Here is a 21,170-nt window from a genome sequence, read left to right as displayed (position 1 = left end):
TGGAGAGCCTGGAAACTCAATCCACTATTCTTGCTTAGAGAATCCCATGGACAGATCAGCCTGATGGGCTACAGTCCATAGGGTCCCAAAGAGTTCGACATGACTGAAGCGACTCAGCACACATGCACACAAGTCAAAGATAAATATATTCTATCACTTATATGTGGAATCTAAAGAATGATACAATCAACTTATAAAACAGAAGTAGACTCACATACATAGAAAACAAATGATGGGCTCAATAAAGGACAGAAATGGTATGGACCTAACAGAAGCAGGAGATATTAAGAAGAGGTGGCAAGAATACACAGAAGAACTGTACAAAAAAGATCTGCATGACCAAGATAATTACGATGGTATGATCACTCACCTAGAGCCAGACATCCTGGAATCTGAAGTCAAGTGGGCCTTAGAAAGCATCACTATGAACAAAGCTAGTGGAGGTGATGGAATTCCAGTTGAGCTACTTCAAATCCTGAAAGATGATGCTGTGAAAGTGCTGCACTCAATATGCAGCAAATTTGGAAAACTCAGCAGTGTCCACAGGGCTAGAAAAGGTCAGTTTTCATTCTAATCCCAAAGAAAGGCAATGCCAAGCAATGTTCAAACAACTGCACAATTGCACACATCTTACATGCTAGCAAAGTAATGCTCAAAATTCTCCAAACTGGGCTACTGGGCTTCAGTAATATGTGAACCGTGAACTTCCTGATGTTCAAGCTGGTTTTAGAAAAGGCAGAGGAACCAGAGATCAAATTGCCAAAATCCACTGGATCATAGAAAAAGCGAGAGTTCCAGAAAAACACCTATTTATGCTTTATTGACTATGCCAAAGCCTTTGACTGTGTGGATCACAATAAACTGTGGAAAATTCTTCAAGAAATGGGAATACCAGACCACCTGACCTGCCTCTTGTGAAACTTATATGCAGGTCATGAAGCAACAGTTAGAACTGGACATGGAACAACAGATTGGTTTCAAGTCGGCAAAGGAGGCCGTCAAGGCTGTATATTGTCACCCTGCTTATTTAACTTATATGCAGAGTACATCATAAGAAATGTTGGGCTGGAAGAAGCACAAGCTGGAATCAAGATTGCTGGGAGAAATATCAATAACCTCAGATATGCCGATGACACCACGCATATGGCAGAAAGTGAAGAGGAACTAAAAAGCCTCTTGATGAAACTGAAGGAGGAGAGTGAAAAAGTTGGCTTAAAGCTAAACATTCGGAAAATGAAGATCATGGCATCTGGTCCTGTCATTTCATGGCAGATAGATAGGCAAACAGTGGAAACAGTGGCTGACTTTGTTTTTCTGGGCTCCAAAATCACTGCAGATGGTGACTGCAGCCATGAAATTTAAAGATGCTTACTCCTTGGAAGAAAAGTTATGACCGACCTAGATAGCATATTGAAAAGCAGAGACATTACTTTGCCAACAAAGGTGTGTCTAGTCAAGGCTATGGTTTTTCCAGTGGTCATGTATGGATGCGAGAGTTGGACTGTGAAGAAGGCTGAGCGCCGAAGAATTGATGCTTTTGAACTGTGGTGCTGGAGAAGACTCTTGAGAGTCCCTTGGACTGCAAGGAGATCCAACCAGTCCATTCTAAAGGAGATCAGCCCTGGGTGTTCTTTGGAAGGAATGATGCTAAAGCTGAAACTCCAATACTTTGGCCACCTCACGCGAAGAGTTGACTCATTGCAAAAGACTCTGATGCTGGGAGGAATTGGGGGCGGGAGGAGAAGGGGATGACAGAGGATGAGATGGGTGGATGGCATCACCGCCTCGATGGACATGAGTTTGAGTGAACTGCAGGAGTTGGTGATGGACAGGGAGGCCTGGCATGCTGCAGTTCATGGGGTTGCAAAGAGTCAGACACGACTGAGCGACTGAACTGAACTGAACTGAAAGGGGAAAAATAGAGGAAGGAATAAATTAGGAGTTCGAGATTGACAAACACACACTACTATAAATAAAATGGATTAACAACAAGGACCTGTTGTATAGAACATGGAAGTATTTTCAATATCTTGTAATAACCTATAATGGAAAAGAATCTGAAAAAGAATATACATGCATACATATATATGTTTGTGTATAACTAAATCACTTTGTTGTATACCTGAAACTAATACAGCATTGTAAGTTAACTACACTTCAATTAAAAAAAAATAATAAAGAACCCCCCCAACAAATAAACCCCCCTAAAATATACATACTGCATTGTGGATTATAAAGGCATTTTAAACATTTTCCCCTTAGAGTTCCATGGGCTTTGTGGTCCCTGCATATGAGAAAATGCAAACTCTTTTTGGCCCAAAGAACAAGTATCCTTCTGCTTCCTCTGCCATGACAAATGAGAGTTGGACAGGCAGAGCTGGAGTCATCAAGAGAGGGCACCACCCTAGATGGAGCAATAAAAGAGAAGTCACACCTGAGGTACTGCTTTGCCTCAGGCAGCCTTCCTGCCCAGGGGTACTAATGTCTCTGAACCAAAGCTGACTTCAGCCAAAGTCATTTTCTTCATTGAATATATTTATGGTGGCACTTTAAAAAGAATCTGTAAAAGTTCAAAGTCCAATTTAAAGTCTGTGAGAGCCAGTACATAAGACTGGAAGTCAGAGGTGAGCAGCTGGGCATCTGGTACTGCCACTGACTGGCTCTGGGACGTGGGCCCAGCGCTCCGGCTGCTCCCTACTGGCCTGATAACTCTTAAGGTGTCTGTAAGCTCTGGTACCACTGTACCTCGTTATTCAACTACTCCAGTGAGTTAACATGGGAAAGAGTTTATCACGCTCTCTCCCCAAACAAGTGTTCACATTTTTAAACTTCTGGAAAAGGTCAGTTTTCATTCCAATCCCAAAGAAAGGCAATGCCAAAGAATGCTCAAACTACCACACAATTGCACTCATCTCACACGCTAGTAAAGTAATGCTTAAAATTCTCCAAGCCAGGCTTCAGCAATATGTGAACCGTGAACTTCCTGATGTTCAAGCTGGTTTTAGAAAAGGCAGAGGAACCAGGGATCAAATTGCCAACATCCGCTGGATCATGGAAAAAGCAAGAGAGTTCCAGAAAAACATCTATTTCTGCTTTATTGACTATGCCAAAGCCTTTGACTGTGTGGATCACAATAAACTGTGGAAAATTCTTCAAGAGATGGGAATACCAGACCACCTGATCTTCCTCTTGAGAAATTTGTATGCAGGTCAGGAAGCAACAGTTAGAACTGGACATGGAACAACAGACTGGTTCCAAATAGGAAAAGGAGTCCATCAAGGCTGTATATTGTCACCCTGTTTATTTAACTTATATGCAGAGTACATCATGAGAAACGCTGGACTGGAAGAAGCACAAGCTGGAATCAAGACTGCCAGGAGAAATATCAATAACCTCAGATATGCAGATGATACCACCCTTATGGCAGAAAGTGAAGAGGAACTCAAAAGCCTCTTGATGAAGGTGAAAGTGGAGAGTGAAAAAGTTGGCTTAAAGCTCAACATTCAGAAAATGAAGATCATGGCATCCGGTCCCATCACTTCATGGGAAATAGATGGGGAAACAGTGGAAACAGTGTCAGACTTTATTTTTCTGGGCTCCAAAATCACTACAGATGGTGACTGCAGCCATTAAATTAAAAGACTCCTACTCCTTGGAAGGAAAGTTATGACCAACCTAGATAGCATATTCAAAAGCAGAGACATTACTCTGCCAACAAAGGTTCGTCTAGTCAAGGCTATGGTTTTTCCAGTGGTCATGTATGGATGTGAGAGTTGGACTGTGAAGAAGGCTGAGCACCGAAGAATTGATGCTTTTGAACTGTGGTGTTGGAGAAGATTCTTGAGAGTCCCTTGGACTGCAAGGAGATCCAACCAGTCCATTCTGAAGGAGATCAGCCCTGGGATTTCTTTGGAAGGAATGATGGTGAAGCTGAAACTCCAGTACTTTGGCCACCTCATGCGAAGAGTTGACTCACTGGTAAAGACTCTGATGCTGGGAGGGATTGGGGGCAAGAGGAGAAGGGGACGACAGAGGATGAGATGGCTGGATGGCATCACTGACTCGATGGACTTGAGTCTTGAGTGAACTGTGGGAGTTGGTGATGGACAGGGAGGCCTGGCGTGCTGCGATTCATGGGGTCGCAAAGAGTCGGACACGACTGAGCGACTGATCTGATCTGAACAGAAAAATATTTTTCCATATGTCAGTTTTGTCATGTCATGAGTTAAGTCAGAGGGGGAAAATGTTTTTTTCTGTATTGCCTAATACTATTTCTAATATTATAGTTTATTAAAAAAATTAATTGGATGACTAGATTTTTTTAACTGAAAATGGGATACCAAGGGTCAGATGATCAGCATAGCACTATCATTACTGACAGATGATACTACAGAAAGATGAGTTATTAGCATTGCATATTCTGATATTTATTGCACTTTTTCTATACTAAGAAGGCTACAACAAATTAATTTGGTAACTCCAGCATAATACTTCCTCCATTCTTTTTTTAAATTATTTTAATTTTTAAAATTGAGGTACAATTGACGTAACACTATGCTAGTTTCAAGTGTACAACATAATGACTCAATATTTGTATATACTGCAACATGATCACCACAGTATGTCTAATTAATATCTACCCCTATATATAGCTACAACTTTTTCCTTGTGATGAGCACTTTTACTATCTCCTTATAGCAACTTTTAAATATGCAATACAGTATTATTGACTAGATGTCATGCTGTACGTTACATATTACACTCCCTTGAATTCATTATTTTATAACTGGAAGTTTGTACCTTTTCACCTCCTTTATCCTTTTGCCTTCATTTCACTTCCTGCTTCTGGGAACCGCTAATCTGTTCTCTGTATCTGTGAGCTTCTTTTCTTTTCTTTCTCCCATTTCTTCTTTCTTCCATTTCCCATCCCTACATTCCTCTCTCCCTCTCTTTCTTCTTTCTTTCCATATATAAGTGAAATCATCAGATATTTGTCTTTTATGCATGAGTTACTCAGTCTAATGCCCTAAGATTCCAACCATGTTGTCACAAATGGCAAGATTTCATTCTTCTCTTATGCTTAAGAAATATTCCATTGTATGAATTCATGTGCATTTATGTATGTATGTACATATATGCCACATTTTCTTTATCCATTCACCCACTGATGTGTGTGTCTCCAGGCCTTAGCTATGGGTTTATTCTCCATGTAGAGCATTAATCTATGTAGGAAGATCCAAAAGATTTGCTGCCTTGGAAAGACAGTTTGTTAATCATGGGAGATACACTGACTGGATTTAAAGACAGTGTGGTATAACCTATCACCCAAACTAAAGAACACACTATCATACTTTATAATCATCTTGGTACTGACATTCACATCCCAGAGTTATGAAAAATTCAAATTAAACTGTCAGGCACAAAGCAGCAAATACAGGTGAGAAAGTAAGGGTCAGCGAATTGAATGAAACACATTTACTCTAAGCATTGAAAAAGCTCCTATACTTCTGAAAGGGGTTTGAGAGATAATTTAGATTGGAGGGTCACCAAATTAAAGGAGGTTCTCTAGCTCCCATGCTGTGTTCATTAATTTTATAAATATGCAAGTAGTTGACTTTTTTTTTTGGTGGATCTGTGCCATCACTGCCAGGTATGGTTAAAGAAGGCTCCAACACATGGAAAACAAAGCAGACCACTGCATGATGCTCTTTCATATAAAACTGTTCACTTCTTTCCTTCTTTATTAGGACCAAGTTGGATTTTAAACATTTATAAGGACTTCTCATGGCTTTTTCTTTCCCTTTTGGGGTTTTTTTATTTTATGGAAGGTATATGAAGACAATTTAATCCAAAAAGCTTGCATTTAATATAGGGAAAATACATTTACATAGTAATCCAGATCACTTTATCTAACTATATTTTGTACACCCCTTCCAATTTTTTATTCTAACTTTTCCGTTGCATTTTCCACAATATTATTGATCTTTTTGGCATTTACAGAGCTCCCTTTCTACTTTTTCCCTCACCAGTAAGTATCTTTCAACTTTGGCTTTTCATTCAAAAACACCTCTACACAGTTTATCTTCCTGTTTATTTGTATCACATTTTCCATAAATTTGCAAATAAACTTCTAACAAAGCCTAACTTGGGATCTATTCCTGAAAAATAATTCAAGTTGGCATAACTGTTTTAGATTCTCTTTTCTAGGAGCCTTGAGAAACAAAGCTAAAGGTCACTCCTTCAATTTTACTTGTAGAGAGCACAGTTTTAATAGCTTTTGATAAATATAGAGGCTATGGGTAATAAAAGATTTAGGCTTCCCCAGTGGTTCAGCACATCCCCTGGAGAAGGAAATCGCAACCCACTCCAGTATTCTTGACTGGGAAATCCCACAGACAGAGGACCCTGGCAGGCTACAGTCCACTGGGTCACAAGAGGCTGAAATGACTTAGAGACTAAACCACCACCACCACTGATGACTCAGCAAGTGAAGAATCTGCCTGCAAGGCAGGAATTGCAGGAGACTTGGGTTCAATGCCTGGGTTGGGAAGATCCCTTGGGAGAGGCCATGGTAACTCACTCTGCTATTCTTGCTGAGAAAAATCACATGGACAGAGGGGTCTGGCTCCACGGGGTCACAAAGAGTCAGACCTGAACTAAAGTGACCAAGTACATTGAGCAATAAAAGATTTCGAAGGAATCTGACAAAAAGGACATATAATGTAAGCATCAGATCAGATCAGATCAGTCCTCAGTCGTGTCCGACTCTTTGCGACCCCATGAATTGCAGCACGCCAGGCCTCCCTGTCCATCACCAACTCCCGGAGTTCACTCAGACTCAAGTCCATCGAGTCAGTGATGCCATCCAGCCATTTCATCCTCTGTCGTCCCCTTCTCCTCTTGCCCCCAATCCCTCCCAGCATCAGAGTCTTTACCAGTGAGTCAACTCTTCGCATGAGGTGGCCAAAGTACTGGAGTTTCAGCTTCACCATCATTCCTTCCAAAGAAATCCCAGGGCTGATCTCCTTCAGAATGGACTGGTTGGATCTCCTTGCAGTCCAAAGGACTCTCAAGAGTCTTTTCCAACATCACAGTTCAAAAGCATCAATTCTTCGGTGCTCAGCCTTCTTCACAGTCCAACTCTCACATCCATACATGACCACAGGAAAAACCATAGCCTTGACTAGACGAAACTTTGTTGGCAAAGTAATGTCTCTGCTTTGGAATATGCTATCTAGGTTGGTCATAACTTTCCTTCCAAGGAGTAAGTGTCTTTTAATTTCATGGCTGCAGTCACCATCTGTAGTGATTTTGGAGCCCAGAAAAATAAAGTCTGACACTGTTTCCACTGTTTCCCCATCTATTTCCCATGAAGTGATGGGACCGGATGCCATGATCTTCATTTTCTGAATGTTGAGCTTTAAGCCAACTTTTTCACTCTCCACTTTCACCTTCATCAAGAGGCTTTTGAGTTCCTCTTCACTTTCTGCCATAAGAGTGGTGTCATCTGCATATCTGAGGTTATTGATATTTCTTCTGGCAGTCTTGATTGCAGCTTGTGTTTCTTCCAGTCCAGCGTTTCTCATGATGTACTCTACATATAAGTTAAATAAACAGGGTGACAATGTACAGCCTTGACGAACTCCTTTTCTTATTTGGAACCAGTCTGTTGTTCCATGTCCAGTTCTAACTGAAGCATCAGAGGGGTCTTAAAATAACACTGTCTTATCTAAAGCCAGGTTCTTTGGCCTGACTCTAATGCCTATTAAGGAACTTTTCTTTATTTGATTTCCTTTATATTTATAGGAAAAGAAAAAGGAAAAAAGAAAACTGGAAATGTAAAACAATTCTTCAGTCTACTTCCAAGAATGTCTTGTGCAGCTCACAAGATAACATCTCCACTTTAGTGACAGTGAAGGGTCTTCAGCAATTCCTTAAAAAATATTAAACTTGTCAGACTAATACGTCTAACACAATTTTAGTTGAACTTTGAAAATATGTACTTACAATGTGTATTACAGTGAATTACTTGGAATTGAGGAGGCACCAACATGAAAATTAAGAATGTAATTTTTTTTCAGAGAAATAAATGAGCAGCCACAGATAGTAATCAATATAAGAGAATAAGTATCATCCTTGTGGTTCCCAAAATATTTTTTTATAAAAAAAAATCTCAAGTATCAATAGGAATCGTTTATCAGTCTAGGTTTTCTGGTTTCTGTACTTTGAAGGCATGCAGCCTTCATAAATGAGACTGGTGTTCACTGCCTGAAGGGTAGAGAGTTTAGGGGAAAGTATTTCTTGAGCATCTAGTATGCACTTGGTTTTACGGCACTTGTTTCCGCACACATTTTGAAACAGTAAAACATACTGGTTTTGTCTGAAGGTTTCAAACTGGGGCCACTTACTTGCTAAATGACCTTCAGTAAACTACATACAGAGAAGGCAATGGCACCCCACTTCAGTACTCTTGCCTGGAAAATCCCATGGATGGAGGAGCCTGGTAGGCTGCAGAAGAGTGGGACAGGACTGAGCGACTTCATTTTCACTTTCATGCATTGGAGAAAGAAATGGTAACTCACTCCAGTGTTCTTGCCTGGAGAATCCCAGGGACGGGGGAGCCTGGTGGGCTGCCATCTGTGGGGTCGCATAGAGTGAGACACGACTGAACCGACTTAGCAGCAGCAGCAGCAAACTACTTAAGCTCTGTGTGTCTCATTTTCTTCATCTGAAACATGGGACTGCAGGGGGCTAGCATGTTTGCCAAATTTACTTGGAGAAATAAATGAACTAATATGTGAAAATCCTTTAAAGTTGTTTCTGGCACACAGTAAGTGCTCATTATTCGTTAACATAATCATTTAAACACCCTGTCCCATTTTAAACTGGGGCTCAGAGAAGTAATTCGTCCAAGGTATCATAATCATAAAATGGTGACACAGGGAGTTGAGCCCAAATCTGTATGATTGTAAAATTCTTATTCATTCTTTACTGTTGGAATATGTTAATATATATATTAAATGTACATATCTGTTTATATATATTATATATGTATGCACACGCTTGTTAACTAAGAAAATTTAAGACATTCGTTAGGCCTCCAACATATGGAGATGATAAACTGAAATCACTAGTCTAGAAGAAAGCATCATGTGGTTGTGAATTAGGGGGCTGTGTTACTGTGTAACTCAGGGGGTTATTCTGGGCATCAAGTTTCTCCTTTGTTAATGGAGAAGCTACATGATCTAGGATCAATCTAGTTCTAATATTCTTTCAGTCTGTTTAGGAGCTGGTTCCTAAAGCCATCTTTTTCTTTTTTTGTCTGCCATATAAACCCAAGCTCTATCTTTAAAGGAGGCAAAATTCAGTATTATGCATGCAGAAAGCCACACAACTGTATCCTTGAAAAGCTGGTTTTACCCAAGCATACAATCTGGTGCATCAGCTTGGCCACAGCCAAATAACTTTCCAAACTGATCAGCGGTAGGTTACTAGGTCTCCGATTCAGCCCATTTTCTTGTGCACTTAAACCATTCAAACTTTGTGAGTCTACTGCAAATCCGCCTTATATTTCCCCAACCCCTCCACAAGTCTTTATTTAAAGAGGTCCATGGACAGAGGTGCCTCGTGGGTCACAAAGGGTCACAGAGTCCGACACGACTGAAGTGACTTAGTGCGTACGTGCACATACGTACGTACACAAACACACACACACTCTCTCTCTCTCTGACCGTGCTGGGTCAGACTAGCAGCTAAAGACTTGAAAACTCAGAAAACTTTTACAATGCATCCACATTGTTCCCAAGTAAAAGTTGTAATGAAGTTCAAGTCACAGCCCTTGCTTTATAAACACCTCAACAAAACAAGCACGATCTTTTTTTTTTTTGAATCAGTCTATGGGCACCTGCCCGGATAGCTGGCTCTTCTCCCTCCAATTGGCTCCTCCAAGTGTCTGTCACTCCAAGCATTTACCACCCCCCTCCCCACTTCCCCCGCCCAAGAACTACCTTCGGATTTAAACCTAGGGCCAGGACCCCCGCCCTCCTTCCTAGGGCTGGTCGCTGATTGGTTGAGACATCCCTCCACGTGCGCTGCCTAGGCCACCGCGCAGCGCCCGCCGGGAGCCCGGCTGTGAGGCTCGAGGACCTCGCGAGCGTCTCCTCGTGGACTCCCCTCCCCCTTGCTGCGACAACCCCCCTACCGCCCTCTACCCCCGCTCCGACCCCACTGGTCCCCGAAACGGTGGCGGCGGTTTGTGGTCGTTGGTCCCACGGATTTAGGACCAATATTTGAAGATCCGAAGGGGTGAGGAGGGGATGGGGGCCGCGGGGTCACTGCCAAACCGCCTGTAACGGCCGGAGACCGTGCCTCCTGGCCGCAGAAAGCCCGGTCCAGCTCCCCGTCCCGGCAGCCGCGCCACTGGGATCCGCGCTTGGCTGCAGGCGGCGTCTGCGGGCTGCGCCGTAACCCCGTCCCCGTCTCGTGGAGCGGCAGGAGGACAGGTGCCCTCGGCCGGGCTCCCCACCCCTGGGCGCCTTCTGAGGTGCCTGCACCCGCGGTTGCCGCCAGCGCCCACTGCCCGTCCGGCCGTCGGGGCCCCTCGGCGGCGCCCTCCGCGGCGCCCGGCCCTCTCCCCGCCTTATTTCCGCTCTGTGCCGCCGCCTTCCGGCCGTCCCCACCTGCTGCCCTCCATGTTCTCCTAACACTCTCTCTCCGTCGACCGCCGCGGGTCCAGGCCGTCTGCCGCGTCCGTGCGGCCGTTGTCGGGCCCGCGCGTTCCTTCTGGAGGCTCTGGGACAGCGCCCCGGGCGTCTGACTGCTGGGTGAGGTTTGGCAATCGCGTCGTCCTTCCCATCGTTGAAACGGGGATGAGCCTCGAACTCTCTCCCTCGCCCTTGATGCCCCTTCCTTCCCTGCCCGAGGGTTCGCGTTTGTCGGGTGTTGACAGCCGAGGGCTGCGGGTGGAGGGGACCGTAACTGACCCCTCTCCCGAGACTAGCAGTGCGCGGCCATGGACGGCGTGCGGGCGGGCGTACACGCAGGGTACCATCTTGTTTCCTAATGCCAGATAGTTTTCATAACTAAGTTTAAAAATACTTTCTTTGGGGTACTGAAAAGACCTCTGAGTCTGGAGTCGGGAGACTTTAGAGTTCATCTTGGCATTGATATTCTGAAATCCTTGTGAAACTGCTTTATCTGGACAGTCTTGCCTCATATGTGAATTTAGTTTATCTAATGTTGACGTTTCTTTAAGCTATCTCTTTACACTCTTGATTAATGCTCTATAGCTTTTATCGTGTATGGCGATTCTAATACGGGTCAATATCAGACGGGGCATCTGCAGGTGCTTTTCAAGGACGTGATTTCTTTTACGGATCTTCCGCTTTGTGTTTGAGGATTGCTATAGAACCAGGAAGCAGGATACGTTGCGTGTAAAAGTAGGCTAACATAAATAACATTGGCGTGTTGATAGAATTTTGCTTAAGGATGTATTTTTCTTTCAAGAATCTTCAGTAGTTGGACCAACTTCCATTTAGAGCCTTTCAGGATTAAACTTCATCATGGGCTCTAATGATAGACTTCTTTCCATAGAACACATTTAAAACATTGTTTGAAAATTAGCTTGTTTGCAATTACGTACCCTTATAGACATAAAGAGACTTTCCTGGAGGCTGAACTGGTAGAGTCCGCCTGCCGTGCGGGAGACCTGGGTTCAATCCCTGGTTTGGGAAGATCCCCTGACAAAGGGAAAGGTTACCCACTCTAGTATTCTGGCTAGAGAATTCCATGGACTGTATAGTCCACGAGGTCACGGAGCGTCGGATACGACTGAACGACTTTCACTTGCATAGACATAAAGATTACTACTGGTGCTTCAATTATTAAATATTAGCAGTGCTGTAATTAGAACTGTTTTGATTGCTAATTTTGACTTAAGATTGAGTATTCAACTTGAACATTATAATACTTGATATATGAATGTGAAATGTGAAGTATGAGTTTTATTGAAATGTACGATGTAGCCTTACTGAATATATGATGAGGTAAAAATTATCAGGCATACAAGAATATGCCTAATTTATGGACCGAAATTAAGGTTTATATTTTTAGTGGTGTCATGTTTGTTGTTAGGAATCTTAGACATGCTTATTTAAGGAGGATTTGGTGTAAAATCTGACCAGATATGCATATTAATGCTGTGTTTTTTGTTTTATTACCTCATGGTTGGTGAGGAAAGAAAATACGACCAAAATCGGTTCAAATTATAACAGGTTTCACATGACATTGATTATAGAAGACCTTATATAAGCAATAGTAAATGCATAATTTTGTAGCAGTACACAAGAATTTTGGTTCTATTGTAAATAGCTTTATCCTGAGTTCAAAAAGCATATAACACTTCCGTATTCAAAGCACTATTTTAGACACTTATTAGTTCCAGTTATTTTTAAAGTAGTTCAATTTTTAAGTGTTTTCTGAATTTAAATCTGCCGTCCACAGTATTACTGCTGCTTCTACTGCTGCTGCTAAGTCGCTTCAGTCGTGTCCGACTCTGTGCGACCCCATAAACGGCCTCCCACCAGGTTCCCCCGTCCCTGGGATTCTCCAGGCAAGAACACTGGAGTGGGTTGCCATTTCCTTCTCCAATGCATGAAAGTGAAAAGTGAAAGTGAAGTCGCTCAGTCGTGTCCGACTCTTAGCGACCCCACGGACTGCAGCCTACGAGGCTCCTCCGTCCGTGGGACTTTCCAGGCAAGAGTACTGGAGTGGGGTGCCATTGCCTTCTCTGACAGTACTACTAGAAGTTGTGAAACACTGAGTTCTAAAACTTTTTATACATAGATATATTTAACTTAGGAGTAAAATGTAGGAATAAAAATACAGAAATAAAAATGTGCTCTCATCTGTAATAAAAGTAAAGTGGAAGGTAATGGAACCACTACACCCTTTTATTTTGAAATAAGCTTAGACTTACACATCCATACATTTTCGATTATCCTTCTCATTTTTCCAACCATATTGCTATAGTGCAGTCTGTCACTAAAATGAGTTGTTGCTAAAAAATCTCTGTTGATCTGCTAACCATGTACCACCGTCAATAACAACTGAACGAACAAGTCAGAAATTTAATGCCATGTAATTTAAGGGATACCTTAAAGATCTAATGTGCTTTTTATAAGTGTGTTTTGATATTTTTGAAATTAATATTTTTTCACTGTTAAATTAGTTTTTAAAAATCAAAATTTATAAAATGTTCATTTTCACAACTTCATAAATTTTTACGTAACAAGTTGAAGTTTGAATTTAAGTATAGCTTGAACACAACTGACATTCTTTTAGATGAATGATTTTCACTTATATTTTGTTAAAATTGTGTTTCTTATTTTTCATTAATATATTTTCTATTTTGAAACTCAGTAGGAGTTTGAAACTTGAAATTTTTGTTATTAAGATGCTTAACACTAATGAAGATACAGTTAACCATTTCAGGCTAAAGACTTGATTCAGATTGCTGCTTGAGTATCTGTCCTGTGATTGGCTAAATATTTTGGTCCTTCCACTTTGGTGGATTTTTTTTTTCTTTTTTTCTTCTTTTGCTTTAAAATAGAGATGAAGAGAAATCTTTGAAAGTCCAAAGTTTGGGGAAAAAAGACTTATCTATGAAAGCTAGAGTCCACATAGGGTACAACAACTTTTAATCTACCCTTCCCAGTTTTTATTTTTTATAAACATGGTATGCCATTCCCATGTTCAGAATCCTCCTTCGTTTACTCAGATTATTTGGGTCAACAGGGGAAGGAGAAAACCTTGTAAAACACATAGCACTGTGAATCCACAGCTGAAAGTGCCAGAGGACTAATTGAGTCTTGGAACCTTCAATTGATAATATCAGCTTTGTCATAATGTATAGGACTGCTATGCCTCTTTGGAATTTTGGTAATTCTCAGATTCTGAAACATTTTGAAATGAGTATAAAAATACTGTATGCCTGCTTTAGATTTGACTTATGATTCTCTGGTTGAGGTTCTTGAATTCTGGCTCTTTTGTAAACATTTTGGCTAAATAAAGTATGGTCTTCATGTTAGATATTTTTCAGCTTTCTTAAATGTGAATTAGATATATGTATATGTTACTTTTGTTTGGGAGACTTTAAGATAAGAACATACTCTTTTTAAAGAGAGTGGGATTGGTGACTCTCCAGTGTATCTTATACTTCTGCAATTTCAAGTTTTTGTATTTTGATTGAGATTTCTTGAAATGTACTAAATATAGCATACATTTTTACTATCTCTTTAGAGAAAAAGTCTTTAATGTGGGGTCTGGCCTATTATTTAAACATGGGACTCTAGATAATATCTTTAAAACACAACTTTGGTGACATGGGCTAACTGAAGATATATACCTATAAAGTAATTGGGAGGGTGGGGTGGGTTGCAGAAATCAGCCATTTGGAGCAGGCTGTGCATTATACTTAAAAAAAAAAAAAAAAGTCCAGAACTGTTTTGGATAAAACAGAAGCAGAATCTGTATTTATCTGTTGTGCTTATAGGCAGTAAATTTCATGTGTGAGGTAACATATTAAACTAGAGTCTCTCTTTGCTCATCCTTTTTCTTGCAGCATGTTTAAAAAATGGAAATCTCACACTTTCCTTTTCTCTACATTGTGTCAACATGATGTCATTAGTGTAGTGGGCCAGTATGATGTCCTGTGGGATCCATTAAGGTCCCTCTAGAATAAATGATGGGCTTCCCTGGTGGCTCTGACAGTAAAGCATCCACCTGCAATGTGGGAGACCTGGGTTCAAATCCCTGGGTTGGGGAGATAGATCCCTTGGAAGAAGGCATGGAGAACCAACCAATTCTCCAGTATTCTTGCTTAGAGAATTCCCTGGATAGAGGAGCCTGGCAGGCTGTAGTCCATGGGGTCGCAAAGAGTCAGACAGGACTGAGCAACACACAGAATAAATGATGGAAGAGAGCCAGAGTTTATAAATCTCTTAGAGTTTGAGGGTTTGGGTCCCAGGTCTTTTCAATGACTAGTTTTATGACCTTAAGCAAGTTTATTTACTCTTAATTTTCCAGTGTGTAAAATTTGAGGGATTTAAGGTCCACTTGCAATTCTAGTATTTTCTTACTGCAGAGTCTGCAGTAATGGTATAATGGCAAAACCTAGAATAAAACAGTCTTAAACTGAGAAATGTAGTTATATCATTTAAAATGCTCTTAATTTTAAAGGAATGATAGTAAAAATTGTGTTTATTCAAAGACGAAAGGCTGGTTAGCTAATATTTAATGATTCTGATTGTCAAAGAGTATCATCTCTTTTATAAGAAACTATTAATAATAGTTTATTGGATTTATATCACATTAATAAAATATATTCCTAAAGTATAGTGTAAGATACACAGCTGGATGTACAGACTTAAGACTTTTCCTTGGATAAGGCTTTTTTTCTACTTCTGTCAGTTAATAAATGTATGAGGCCGGTAAATTAGAAGAATCTGAAAAACTTATAAAGAGAAATGAGACATTACCAGCCATGGTGAAATGAACATGGAAGGAGAAATTGAAGAAAAGATGAACAGCTTTCTACCTTTTCTGGAAATGGGCCTTTACATAGTAGCTGTATTATTTAAAACAAGAGTTCTTTAGGATACCAGTTATACCTGTTCTTCAAGTGTAAATACATTTTTAAAATGAATTGTTAGTACCCAAATAATATTAATGAGTAGATACTCTCTTTTATTATAAAGATGACAGAATGTTTTAATCTGAATCAAAGATGAATAAGAATGACTATTTAAACCAGTATTGAATTCTGTTACTATCACTAGTCAGACTTGGGAAGATTTAAGTTGCTTTTTGATTATCTTTGGAAAGATAGCTATTGATTAAACTTGAAAATATGTGAGAGTTGTGTCCTGGAAGAGGAGAATAAGTGAAGTCATTTCATGAATGGGGCACAAGTTGATAAAATATTAGAGAGGAGGGTTGGAGGAAGTGGTGAGTTGAACCTAAGAAGGTGAAATTCAGTATGAGTCTAAAGTCTGGTTACTTGTTATAGGCTAAGGCAGATGTAAGTTTTTTGTTTTTTGACAGTTTGCTTAATTTGAACTGTCAGTGTCATGCAGCTGTGTCAAACACTAATGTCTTTCTTTGCACTGGTGGCCTTTTCAGTTTCAAAGGAAAGAGGTTAGTGAGGAAGCTTGAAACTATCATAGAAGCAGTTGATACACTCATTTTCCAAATGGCTCTCTAGAAAGCTAATTACCAAGGAAAGTTAGAATATCATATTGAAATGTTTGGGAAACACAGAGTTAAAGCGGAAAGATTTGTTTTTATTAAAATTTTTGTGGCCTTAAATATGCTGCTGTTCATTGTGATGCTCCTAAGAGGGAAGTATAGTGATTCCCAGGTATTAGGCATAAAACACATTTTTGAGGCCTGCTAATAGCTTCTAGAATAATCATTTTAGGAATATCATTTTAGAAAATGTTGGATTAAAGAAACTGAATCTGCCTGTCTTGTAGAAGACACGGGTTCGATCCCTGGGTCGGGAAGGAACCCTGGAGAAGGGCATGGCAGCCCACTTCAGCATTCTTATCTGGAGAAGCCCATGGACAGAGGAGCCTGGTGAGCTACAGTCCATGGGGTCGCAAAGAGTAGCTCATGACTGAAGCAGTTTAGCACACATGCACAATAATGTTTAGAAGGAGAGAATCGTTTTTCAAAAGCAGTTATATGAAAGGGGCATGTTCAGTTTGGCCAGAAGGATAAAGTCAGAACCTGTAGGTGAAAGTTAAAAGGAAAAAGATAATGATTCATTAAAAAGACCTTTATTAAAGAATTAGCCCAAGTTATGTTGTTATAAGTATTCAAAAATAAGATGGGTGACTGCTTTGCAGCAAAATTGGTTGAATTAAATGATTTTAAGATCTCTAATTAAAGTTTGAAGTTATTTTATTAGTTTTCCAGAAAGTTTCCATTGATGGATTCCCCCCCCCCAAGTTTATACAGTATTTTAAAAAAATCACGCTGTAGTTTTAATTGATTTGTTACTTTAAACATTTTTAAAAAACTGTTATTGTGAAAAAAAATCTGGATTCAGGTTATATGATCTCAAGTAAATTATGTTACTTTCTGGACATCTCAGATTTTTAAATAAGTAAAATGAGGGTAATATAAAGTAGGGGTTTAGGAATCCCATATTTAGGCAGATGGGCTTCTAATTTGCATGTCTACCCTACCAAGCACTATCAATTTATAGGCACTATGACTTTTACTTCTCTTATTCTCAGCTTATTTATTTTTAAAATGGAAAATAATATCTTAGAGGGTAAGTACTAGATGAGATAATGTGTGTAACATGCTTGTCATCATGCAGAGTATAAATGTGCTAAATAAATGAATGCAGAAATAAGTGTACAGTGGAATTTCAGAAATTAGTAAAGGTAGAAGTGTAAAGTGATTTGTCAAAGATCTGTTGACTGAGAACTAGAACCCATGCCTCTTATGTTTATTTAGACCACAGTGTATCTTCCTAAGCTAGTGAATGTGCCAGGGAATGTACATTGTGGTAGGGATTTGGGAATCAAAGACCAGACTCTGCTTAAGATCTGTCAGGGGTTGGGGAATGAGGGGGCGGCAGGGCCCAACAGTCCCTCACTCTGAGATGGTAGCAGTACAAAAGGATACAGCATCTAATTTAGCATGGAGAAGGGATGGTTTGTTTTTGCTTGTTGGTTTTTTTTTTTTTTGGAAAATATTAAGTTTGGGAGAGGCAAAGAAAGCAAGAGAGGACTGTGGAGCAGCCTATGCAGAGGCTGGTGTATGAGAACATGGTGCGTTTGCAGAATTGCAACTAGATAAGCTTTGTTGTTGACATACAAGAAGCGAAGTTTGAGAGAGATAGGCTGGGCTGGTGAGGAAAGGACCTTTATGATGCTTTTAAAAGAGAGTTTAGATTTTGTCTTTAAAGAACAGTGGAAAATCCCTGAAATGACCTTTTGCTTTTAGTAAAAGTAGCATATGCTCTTGATAGTTACAGAAAAGCGACAAGTTAAGGTCCCTTAACTCTTAGTTCCTACTTACAGATGATAACTACTGTTAAAGTTCCCTGTAAATTTTTCCAAATCGTGTGTCTTTAATTTTTGTGTTCACGAACATCTGTGAGTATATACATATATATCTTTAAACAAAAAACACGGTTGATACATAGTCAATATGTTGTTTTCCAACTCATTCTCATGTGATATTTCTTAAATATTTTTCCATATCAGCACACACAAATCTATGACATTCTTTAATAGCTGCATAACATTCCATTATGTAGGTATACCATAATTTTAAAATCAGTCCTCTATTGGTAGACCACTAGAAATTTTTTAGACTTTTTATTTTGAACACAGTGTTTCAGCGAACATGCTTGTGTTTATATCTTTATATACTTGTACAACTATATCCGTAGGTTAATTTCTTAGTAATTACTGAGTATATATACATTTTAGAATTTAATAAGATTGCCAAATTTTCCTTTAAAAATCATTCTAATTTAATGCCTAGAGTGTATGAAATCATGTTAAGGTTTTTTTTTTTTTTTAATTTTCTGTTAGCATCTTCATCCAGCAAATAATTACTAAGTACCTACTGTGTACCGAGCACTGTGTTGGATAATAGGGAAAGTGTTCAAGGCACATAGGAATCTCTGCTTTTATGCATATCAGAGTTTAAGCCACAGAATGTCTGCAGCTATTTTGTTTGGTTTCTACAGTTTTTGTTATTTATAATTGAATTAATTTCCAGGGTTTTCTTTTTTTTTTTTTTTTTAACCCTGCAACATTTTGTTTTCAAGAAACCATGAACCTCTTGTAGAGATCACTTCAGTTCGGTTCAGTCGCTCAGTCGTGTCCAACTCTTTGTGAGCCCATGAATTGCAGCATACCAGGCCTCCCTGTCCATCACCAACTCCCGGAGTCTACTCAAACTCATGTCCTTAGAGTCGGTGATGCCATCCAGCCATCTCATCCTCTGTTGTCCTGCACCTCCTCCTGCACCCAATCCCTCCCAGCATCAGAGTCTTTTCCAGTGAGTCAACACTTCGCATGAGGTGGCCAAAGTATTGGAGTTTCAACTTTAGCATCAGTCTTTCCAATGAATACCCAGGACTGATCTCCTTCAGAATGGACTGGTTGGATCTCCTTGCAGTCCAGGGGACTCTCAAGAGTCTTCTCCAACACCACAGTTCAAAAGCATCAATTCTTCAGTGCTCAGCTATCTTCACAGTCCAATTCTCACATCCATACATGACTACTGGAAAAACCATAGCCTTAACTAGATGGACCTTTGTTGGCAAAGTAATGTCTCTGCTTTGGAATATGCTATGTGGGTTGGTCATAACTTTCCTGCCAAGGAGTAAGCGTCTTTTAATTTCATGGCTGCAATCACCGTCTGCAATGATTTTGGAGCCCCCAAAAATAAAGTCTGACACTGTTTCCACTGTTTCCCCATCTATTTCCCATGAAGTGATGGGACCAGATGCCATGATCTTCATTTTCTGAATGTTGAGCTTTAAGCCAGCTTTTTCACTCTCCTCTTTCACTTTGATCAAGAGGCTTTTTAGTTCCTCTTCACTTTGTGCCATAAAGGTGGTATCATCTGCATATCTGAGGCAAAAAAAAAAAAAAATGCAGGCTTAAAACATAGAAGGAAGCTGACTGCATGATGATGATATTACTCTTTCCTGGATTGTAGGTCCTTTTAAAAAGGCAGAGTCTATGCTTGAACTCCGGAGAAGGCAATGGCACCCCACTCCAGTACTCTTGCTTGGAAAATCCCATGGACGGAGGAGCCTGTTAGGCTGCAGTCCATGGGGTCGCTAAGAGTCGGACACGACTAAGCGACTTCACTTTCACTTTTCACTTTCATGCATTGGAGAAGGAAATGGCAACCCACTCCAGTGTTCTTGCCTGGAGAATCCCAGGGACGGGGGAGCCTGGTGGGCTGCCGTCTATGGGGTTGCACGGAGTCGGACACGACTGAAGTGACTTAGCATAGCATAGCATGCTTGAACTCTCTTTGTATTAAATTTTGGGAGGAATATTAAAAGCCACATGGTCCAGCAATGCCCCCTTTGCTTGAATCTCTCCAGCATGTCCAGCCTGTGTTTGAATACTTCAGTTAGGCAGGAAGACATCTTCTGGTCAGCCGTTTCCAACTTTGTGCAGTTCTGTCTGCTTGGCAGAAAGTCCCACTGAGTTAATCTGTCCTCTGCTGTCCACCTGAGTTGTAGTCCTGCCCCTCAGGGTCATCCACATGAATAAAAATCCAGAAAAATGCTTGTTCATAGAAAACATTCAGTAAATGTGTAGAAACTTGAACTGAATTGTGAGAGTTTGACTCATTAATTTTTTTGAGTTGGAATTTGGGTAACATATACCCTAGATTAAGTTTGAACATAATATTCTACCAGATTACATTTTAATCATGCCATTTTTATGCTGTGAGTATTTGCAAATGTAAATGGATGACATTTATGTAGTTTTATAGTTTTAATATGTTAATGCAGCTCCTTGACTCAAATTTTAAGAATTGAGAGATTATACATATGAATCTGCAGATTTCCGGCTTCTCCTGAAACCTTGGAAAATTTAGCGTAACTGGGCAAACTGGGGATTTCCTCACAGTAACAGTTTGCTAGAATTGAGTATCCACTGCCTTTTCCCAGTGTCTTTCTTGTTAAACACAATCCACAGCACTTGTCAGAATCCTGTGGTTTTGCCTTTTGTTTTCACTCATGTAACATTCGTTGCCATGGCCTTATAGGCATTTAAGTTGGTCATTTAGTGGGTATTCAAACTTAGCAGGCCCAGAACTGAACTCTGCTCTTACCCCTAAGTATAAGTTCTAAGTTCTATCTCAGCCTTCCTTACTTCCTTGCTGCTTGTAGATCAGGCCAAAACTTTGGTGTTATCCTTGACATCTCTGTTTATCTCATATCCAATCTGTCAGAAAGCTATTGGACGTACCTTCTAATTGTATCTCACGTCGGAGACTCCCCTCCACCTCTACCTTTCTGGACCATGGCACTATCATCTCACCTGAATTTTAGTCTTGGTTTTTGTTGGTCTCCTTGCTCCCACCTTTGCTCTTCTACAGACTTCACAGTACAA

At 40.3% G+C, this 21,170-nt stretch overlaps 1 protein-coding gene across 8 annotated transcripts in view; it reads left to right on the top strand.

The window, feature by feature from the left end:
• The first annotated feature begins 10,048 nt into the window (after positions 1-10,048).
• Positions 10,049-21,170, top strand: part of RBM46 (RNA binding motif protein 46) — a 58,742-nt gene continuing 47,620 nt past the window's right edge. For 3 of the 8 annotated variants that reach the window (XM_086346203.1, XM_086346206.1, XM_086346208.1), the window contains exon 1: positions 10,049-10,305. The gene's annotated coding sequence lies outside the window, so the exon portion shown is untranslated. Of the gene's footprint in view, positions 10,829-21,170 lie in introns of all 8 variants that reach the window. The other 5 variants (XM_086346201.1, XM_086346205.1, XM_086346207.1 and 2 more) reach the window with 2 other exon arrangements.

Source organism: Bos grunniens, chromosome 17 (genome assembly GCF_055505025.1).
Source record: "Bos grunniens cultivar Pamir isolate PY7600 chromosome 17, Bosgru_T2T1.0, whole genome shotgun sequence".
NCBI lineage: Eukaryota > Metazoa > Chordata > Mammalia > Artiodactyla > Bovidae > Bos > Bos grunniens.
Note: the sequence above shows the minus strand (reverse complement) of the source record. Positions and strands in the feature narration are given on the sequence as shown.